General features: G+C 39.2%; 1 pseudogene; it reads left to right on the forward strand.

Moving 5' to 3' along the window:
- The first annotated feature begins 479 nt into the window (after positions 1-479).
- LOC142839834 (N(6)-adenine-specific methyltransferase METTL4-like) lies at positions 480-8,643 on the forward strand (annotated as a pseudogene).
- Positions 8,644-9,276: the final 633 nt, after the last annotated feature.

Below are 9,276 nucleotides of genomic sequence, written 5' to 3' on the forward strand. Positions count from 1 at the left end.
GGAGGTTTTGCAGAAGTTGATAGAGTCTAGAAGCAATGATGGGGACACTCGAATACCGATGTATCATCTCAAGTTGTATGTTGAATGCTGGCGAAAGACTTGTATTTCTTTGGATATTTGTAGAAGAAGGAATTTTCTGCCAAAACTAGTTGGCTTTGTAGTGTTAATGGTCAGGAGGTATATGACAGTGGGCCTTTAAAATGAGTGCATGCAGAGGGAGAGAAAATGGGACAGCAGGAGCAGGGTGGTAGGCAGGCTTGAAGCTACTCTGGGAAGGTAAGGTCGGGCAAGGTGATAGGAGATATAGGGGTCAGCAGTGTGTGCAAGACTGAGGCTTACTGTGGGTACCGCCCCTCACTGAAGGCGGCTGGCTTCTGTATCACTGGGCTCAAAACCAGTGCTTCTTTGTACCAAGACGTGCCACCATTCAGGTCACTACTTGCAAGGCTCTCTCTGATGGGGCTCCTGTGAAACACATCATGATGGAATCCAGACAATATTTGTGTGAGTCTGACTGGGAGGAAAAGCATATTACCTGTGGGAAAATTACCAAAATGTAAGTCATTTGAAAGTAATTTAAAAAACAAAAACAAACAGCCTGGCAATGTAAAACTAGTAAAATGGAAAACTCAGGGCATGTGTAAGTGCCAGTGGGTCCACCAGGTGTCAGTGTGACTCCATAGTTACCACGTGCAAGGGACCCTGGAGCTGTGTTAGTGGGGTTGGCGCCCTACAGCTCTTTTCTCTGCTTTTATTTCTTTCTTGAAGTTAATTTTCTCATGTTTTTCCTGCTCATTTTTAGGTACAGTTGTTTATCACCGCAGCAGATAAAGCACATGCCTGTTCCTAAGCTGGCTGCTGCTGACTGTCTTGTTGTCACTTGGGTGACCAACAGGCAGAAGCACCTGTGTTTTGTGAAAGAGGAACTTTATCCTTCGTGGTCTGTGGAAGTCATTGCAGAATGGTACTGGGTAAAAGTGAGTTCAGAAATTAGCTTGTTTGTTAACACAGCATCACATACTGCTCACGAGAAGACACTGACTGTCCTTACTGCGTCCGTATCACTGGTGTCTTCATCAGGCTCTGATGAGAGCTTTTTATGCTTTGTGCCTGGGAGAATCTTCCTATTCTCAAGATGTTTGTTTCTTTATCCTGTGTCTTTGAAGTAGGGCCCCATTCTGCTGGTTTTGGGAAATCAAGGAGAGATCAGAATAAAGTTACAAAAAGCTCTAATTTATTTTTAAAAATTTGGTGTGCATTGAATGCATACGAGCAAGCACGTATGTGTGCATGCATGTGATATATGTAATTTAATGAATTAGCAAGAATTCGGGAACTGTGTTACCTCCACTGTCTTCTCCATTCATCAACAGCTCCATTGCCTTTGCGTGCCCCTCCTCTTCCCTCTGTGTGTTTGGCTGAGAGCAGAGAACAAGATTACTGGAGAGTTATGTGAAGATTTGGGATCCTTTTGTTCTCCTGTTTTTTGTTTGCTTGTATCCCCCTTGAGACAGGGTTTCCTGTAATCTATACAGCCTTGAATTTGCTATGTAGCTGAGGATGACGTTGAACCATGTTGAACTCCCTTCTTTCCTGTCAGTCTGTTTTATTTTATTTTGGAGATAGTAAGTTGCTAACCTGGAATTTATAGTGCCAAGAGCCAGTCTCAGCACCAGGTCTTTTCTCCATCATCACCTGCCCCCCTTTCTTCCCTACTAAACTGTGGCTCTGGCTCTCTGCCATCTTGAGTATAGAAGGCTTTAATTTAACTACTTAGTCATGTGTAGTAATCAGTGAATTATTTGAGTGAATTAATGACTGAATTCACAATAGCCTTGTGTCCAGGAACAAGTGATCATAAAAAGTAGAGACTGTTTATGTGAGATGATAGTACAATATATTTAAAATACCCATGGTATGTGAGTTTTTAAACATTCCTTATAGCTACATTTCCACTGTGGTATGGACACGGCGCATGTCCAGTGTGGTAGCCACCGTGCCATGCAGCTCTCTAGTGCTTGACTTGTGCCCTTTATGTGGAGAGGTACTGTCGAGTGGTAAATGTCTGTTGGCATGAAAGACCCACAGTGGAGGAAAAATGTCATATCTTTTGATACCCTTTACAATTGGTCACATGTGGAAATACTGTTTCAGACATGCTAGATTGAATGCAATTAAAGTTAATTACCTTGCTTTCTTTTTTTACTCCTTTCTGGTGTTAATACTAGAGAATTTAACATTATATATATATGACTCACACTCGTGGCTCATACTATATTTTTTATTGGACTACACAGGATGTTTAATAACTTCTCCTTTTTTGCTGGAAATGGAATAATGACAGTAAAAAAAAATCGGCGTTCCTTGGTTCCTTCCTTTCAGATCACCCACTCAGGGGAGTTTGTGTTCCCATTGGATTCTCCACACAAACAATCTCATGAGTGTCTTGTACTGGGGAGATTTTCAGGAAAATCTGCTTTAGTGTTAAGGTAAGCCAAGTGATTTTTCAAAATTATATAAATACAGACTTTTAAGGTTAATACAGTGATCACTGATTTTCTTCATTTTCATACTTTTGAAATCGTAAAAATGGCCTAGAGATGAAAAGTATAAGTTATATAACAAATACAAATTTCGATTAACTTGTGTTTTATCCAGAGTATAGTAGTTAATATGAAAAATGACATTCTAAAGATGTTTGAATCTTTAAATTGATTTTCCTGATTGATGCTATCTTCAAATTCATTTATTAATAGAATTAATTACTATTTAAAAGAGAAAAATGGTGCAACTGTAGCATATAATTAAAAATGATCCTTAAAGTAATAGCTTGTTATCTCGTTCTGTTTCAATGAGGAGCCTGGATGTGAAAGTGCCCCCGGTTCCAGATCGGAAACTGATTGTCAGTGTGCCCTGCCTTCTGCATTCACACAAGCCGCCCCTTGCTTGTATGTGTCTGTGAAACCCCGCTATGAGGACTCAGAAAATATTCCCAGCCGGATATTGAATTTCGTATTGGAATGGTCTGTAGGTTTCTGAGTGGGATGTTTAATATTCTGAAGCGTGTAGGAAACTTCTCATAGAATGTATGAAATAGAGCCCATGTTGGTGTGTATTACCTCAGCTGTCCTTCAGCATCATCTCCCAGGGTTTCTTTACTGTCCTTGTCCCTACAGTAGTAGCCTGGGCCGATGAAGGCTGTTGGAATTCAGAGGATGTAGTTCAGTGAGTGGCCTTGTTTGCCCTCAGGTTTAGGATTCAGACCCAGAATAATAAAAGAGATGTCTAGGATCCCCTGAACATGGTGATTTTCTATCTCCAGAAGGCAGGCTACCATTGCAACAAGGAAAGGAAGCTGCTGAGGCTGTTGTTCCCTCAAGCTGGAGTGCTGAGCATGGTGCTCCTCGTTCAGTGTAACCGAGCAGCAAGGACCAGTGTTAGCCATGGGCATTGGCTGACGTGCATGTGAGTCCTGGCTCTTCTGCTCTGGAAGGTTACCTCAGTCCTTTCCTTGCCACCCTCATTCCCAGAGTGAGTTATGATGTCTAATACCGCAGAGTGGTAAGGAGTGATTGCATTGTTTATGGTGTATTTAAAAGGCAATAAATCCTCATTGTCTTTCAAGTGAGAGTTTAAAGACTTGCACATGGAAGTTCTTGAAAGCCTGACTTTGATATTCCAAGTTTATTTTTTGAAAATTTCTTCAGGAAGATATTTTACTATTTTGATCATTACTACTCAAAATCTATGGGCCAATTATCAGTTTTCCTTTTGCAGAATGTGGTTTGTGAGCCTGGAAATGAGAACATGAGAAAGCTGGGGAGATGGCGCAGTGGGTAAGAGTGCTTGCTCAGCAAGAATGAGTTCAAGTACTCAGTATTCATTTAAAAACCTGGGCATGGCTGTGTTCGTGTGCCTAAAGCCCCATCAATGGGGCAGAGACAGGCGCTTCACAGAGAGCTCCCTGACTAGCCAGTCTAGCCTGAGGTTGTGCTTCAAGTTCAATGAGAACCTGCCCCAAGGAGTAAGGCAGGGAGCCATGAAAGAGGACATCTACTCTAACCTTGGCAAGTGCACTCTGGAATTCAGATGCTCAGTGCTTATAGCACACCTGAAAACACAGATACATATACAGACACACAACCAACAGAAGATAGTGAACTCTTGCCTCAAATAACTTTGCAACGGAGTCCTTATGATACCTTTAATTTGAGAAATACTCAGATGTGTTTGACTATTCTTTGGCTTAGAGGGAAACTCTGAAATCTCATACCTGAGACCCTATAAATGCTAATGCATTAGTTTCTGATCTAGATAAAAGTGGACTCTATTGTTTCTTGAAAAAAATTATTTAATACCATTTGTACTTTAAAGAAATCTTATTTGTATACTTGAATTTTGTTTATCCTTTGGTATGTACCAAAGCTTAATTTACAAGTCTTTTGTTTGAAGATTTATAGTTTGTTATAAAAAGTTTACAAAAAATATAATACCCCAAGCCTTTCATTTTGAAATAATTGTAATTTACTTGCCATTTTTTCAATAGAATAAATATACCTGTAAAGATTATTCTGAAGAGAAAAGATTTAAAGACTGTGGATTAAAATCAGTCTTGCCCTGAATAGTCTATAAAGTGCAGTTCTGCTGTATTGCCAGTAGAGAGCAGCACAAACATTTAAAATTGAAAACATTTCCACTCAGAGTTGTACTTGTAAGGAAAATCTGAATGACTCAATATAGTTAACTTCAAAGCTTTTACATAGTCATATACATGAAATATGTGGTGCCTTGTTTTGAGTTCATATTAGGTTAGCGCATGCATCTTAGCTATAGAGAGGTACAAGTCAAAACCTTCAGAAAGTAACTTAAGAATTCCTGTGGTAAATTTTACAGTGAAATCCTAACTCTGGGAGTTGGCAAGATATGTGTATCTACTTACACTTAGAATGTTGTCTGTGAATCTTAGTAATCTGCTTTATGTACACTCAAATCATTAACTGTTCTCTCTTGCTCCTAAACCTCAAGATATATCTTTTAAATTAAAAAATTATTTTATATGTGTGGGTGTTTGGTTTGCATGTTTGTCTGTACACCATATGCATCCCAGATGCCTGCAGAGGCCAGAAAAGGACATCGGAATCCCTGGAACTAGAGTTACAGATGCTTCTGGACCATGTGGGTGCTGGGAATCAAATCCTGCTCCTCTATAAGAACAACAAGTGTTTCCCCCCTTTTATTGAAAATAGATTCCCTTCTCATACAATACAGCTCAATCATAATTTCCCCTCCCTCAGCTCCTTCCAGTTTCTCACTTCCTTGTCTCCCCTCCAGATCCACTCCTCCTCAATCTCTCATCAGAAAAGAATAGACCTCCTGCAGATAACAGCAAAACATGACAAAATAAAATACAGCAATGCAAAGCAAAAATACTCGCATCGAAGTTGGACATAAAACCCAGCAGGAGGAAAAGAGTCCCAGGAACGGGCAAGAGACAGAGACCCTCTCATTCTCACAGTTGCAGCAAGGGCTGCTAGTGGCTGAGCTGTCTCTCTGGCCCCATCATCAAGAGAATATCTTTCCCGAAAGACTGCAGAACCTAAGTAAAACCACTGCACCTTAGATTATGTTAACTTCTAGAAAACAGATGGCACCAATTATTCGTTCAGGATCAAGACCTCTGGCAAAACCCCTTGGTTTGTCGGCAGCATCTCTTTTCTTCTTCGATTTGCTATCATCAGATTCACTGTCAGATAAAGATTTCCTTTTTGTACCATCTTTTTCTTTACCAGCTTTTTGAGAATTAAGAAATGCTTCAATTAATTCTGGACAATCTAAATTTTCTTCTGGTTCCCAAGTATTATCAGCATCTGTGAACCCCTTCCACTTGAGGAAATACTCCACCTTCCCATTCACTACACGCCGGTCCAGTACTTTTTCTACCACAAATTCTTCAGGCTCTGCCTCTTCAACTTTTTTATTCTTTCCATTCTGTTTCTTTCCCATTTTTTGCAATGTAGTTTTATTGGAGGCCATTTTTTTAAAAAAAAAAATCGAAGACTTGAAGAGTTCACCGCTCGGATGCTCCGGGCCGCGGATCCTGCAGAGTCTCCCTGTGGCGTGTGCCACAGACAGCAGTGGAGAATTAATGTTTCTTATGAAATGGAAGGACTCAGATGAGACTTGGTGCTGGCAAAGGAGGCGAATATGAAGTGTCCTCAGATTGTCATCGCCTTTTATGAGGAAAGGCTGACTTGGCATTCTTGTCCAGAAGATGAGGCTCAATAATTGTTTGCATTTATATATATATAAAATCTGGATCTTGAGTTTTGAATTACTAGTGTGGAAAAAATAGCATTCTAATGAAAATCGAGTTTGATATGCTGGTTTTGAAAGTATTGACAGTAGTTGGGATATTTTTGGTTTTTGTTCTGCATCAAAAGGCACTGATTCCTTTGAGCAAATAAAAGCTTTCTGTAGTTGCTTCTTTTAACAGTAGAATGTTTGATACCGTGTTGTATTTCCTCGGCTTTGAAGAACAGCTTTTCTTAAATGCTGGGGAGATTTTACAGTCATTACTCAATCAGAACTTATTTTTAACTGGGACACAGAAGAACCATTCTGGGTTTTTTGTTTGTAAGCTTGTGTGTGCATAAGACCCTTATGTTGTAACTTTTTCATTTTGTCTTGTTTTTAGTACTCAAAAACTGTAGATGAAAACATGTGTTGAGATTCCTCCCTTGTGAACATTTTCCTGAAACCATAACCTTTCAGATCAAGTAGACAGTTCTGGAATTTACTGGATAGTTTTAAAGCAACCACATCAGAATTTATTATCACATACAGTAGTTTGTTTACAAAATTTTGTCTTTACAAACTACCCCTTCAGAAAATGGAATTAGACAAAGTAGCACTATGACTTAATAATACCAAGACTTATGCTGGGTGTAGTGGCATGTGCCTTTAATCCCAGTACTTTGGAGGCAGATGGGTCTCTGATTTAGACTAAATCAGCCGGGCCTATTGAGTTTCAGGTCAGCCAGGGCTATACAGAGAATCCCTGTCTCTAAAAACTAAGCAAAAAGGCAATTGGGCATGTAAGGTTCCTCTAGTGAACCATTCCTTTGTAGAAAGTTGAAATCTAAAAGGTTATGATGTGTGGAATATCTGTTTGCTGTGGAAATAGAATCATGGTTAGAGATGGTGTTGGCAATTTCAGACCTGCTGACATAAATGAACAAAATCTGGTAATATAAACTAATGACTTGCATGCTTTTTCTTTACCCTGTCTCATTCCTTACTGGTAGGATCAACAATCTTTTCAGTATTTGGGTTCTGGTTCAGTGAGCCAGAAAAGTAACTTTGTAGTATCAGAATGTCATCCAACTGTATATTTACTTTATTGTAAATAATGGTGAACAGTGGTCGATAAATAGTTTTATATTCCTTTAAAAAAAAAAAGAAAACAGATGGGAGAGGTGGTTAGCACAATCTTAGCACTATAGCTTAGCCCATGCCAACTTCTAGAAAACAGAAGGGGAGTTAGGGTTTCTCGGTTAGGTTTCAGGGAAAGTTTTCTCTTTTCAGTTGCCCTGTGTTTAGTTCCATACTTTTGAAATGAATACAGTCTTTTATGTCAACATCTAGAATCTTCCCAAAGCCTAAATTTGAGTTAGTCAGTTGCAGGCAATAACAGCTTTTAATTTCTCTTTGATTTTTGGTAAGTAAGAATATTACTCTTGGACAAAGAACAATCTGAAACTCAAAATGTTTTTAATAATAATGTAATAGCTTTGTTATTTGAGCGTTCCATATAATATATTTTGACCATTTTCACTTCCTCTCTCTCAGCTCCTCTGAGATCCACCATGCTGTATTGTGTTTCTAACTTTACAGATGATTTTCAGTGTAGTAGTTATGAATATATAAATAAGGGCTCCTTAACTGGAAATAGCATGGTGAAATTTAGGCAAAGAACTATAGTGTGGGAGTAATCTTAGAACATGGAAGTTCCAGACATGGGATGTTGTTATGATGGTTAAATACGTCTGTCTGTATACAACTCTTTTCTTCATTATTTCACTAAAGTATGTACTAAAGCTAGACTTACAGTTCATCTTCAGTTTCTAGCAGGTTGTCTTTATATTGTTTCTACAGCTTTTTGAATTCATGGATTGTATTTATTAAACAATAAAGTAAATTAGTTCTCAGGAGAGGTGTGAGCATTATTGGAAAACTGGAAAGACGTGTGTGGACATGAACGCCTCGTTTCTCACCTGTAAATGCAGAGCAGTGAGGTCGCAGTGGTGCTGCTCCCAAGCCTCCAGGTGCTTCCTCTTTCGCTTTCTGATGCAAAAGGCAGAACCGACCATGCCATGCTCAACTCTAATTTGCTGTCCGTCTTAAAAGCTGAAATATCTGCCTCTTCTATTTCTCTCTGCTTTTAAAACGTAAACTGATTTCTTTCTTACTGATGATTTTTTCTTTTCTTTTTGTACAGAAGTACTGAAAGACTACATCAAGCCAGGTAGGCAGTGTTTGGAAATGTTTGCTCAGAATTTACAGCTAGGCTGGATGAGTTGGGGCAACAAAGTCCTTCAGTTTCAGCACGTGGATTATTTCATTGCTCTGGAGTCTGGACACTGACTGTAAACATTGTGCTGCCTTTACCCAGCTCCTTCAGACTCATCTCTCCTTGGACCATCCTGTGCGTACAGACATATCGTTATGAGCTGGTCATCCTAAAAATTTTGGTTTATCTGCTTGGATGTCCCCAAACTCATCAGACCATGGGAAGCCTTGTCTAAAGCACAGGTAAGGGTGTGAGCACTGAGAGGCACAGGAGGAACCACAGACTGCAGAAAAGACATGAAGATGGACTTAGGAACTCACATGTGGCAATACCAGGAAAGAGAATTGGATCAGATGCAGGGGTGATCTAAAAATCTAGTGACATGGAACTCATGAGGTACTTTGAATTTCTTAATGTGGAAAAGTATGGAGGAAGCAAGTATAACACCTCTGCTTCTGGCTGGACCTGCCATGGATGGTTCTACAACAGCAAGGAAAAAGATTGGCACAGAAATTGATATAATACAGAAAATGAATGAGAAATGTAATAAAGTTATACTATGATTCTTTAGAAAATGGTAATCAAATTCTAAACTTTTAGAAAATAAGACTCATGTTTTTAGAATCAGAAAAGGAATGGGAGAAAATGCTCCAAATTTGCAGAAAAACAATCATAAAGGAATACTGAAACATGTTGTAAAAGATGAA

Source organism: Microtus pennsylvanicus, chromosome 22 (assembly GCF_037038515.1).
Source record: "Microtus pennsylvanicus isolate mMicPen1 chromosome 22, mMicPen1.hap1, whole genome shotgun sequence".
In the NCBI taxonomy this organism is placed as follows: Eukaryota; Metazoa; Chordata; class Mammalia; order Rodentia; family Cricetidae; genus Microtus; species Microtus pennsylvanicus.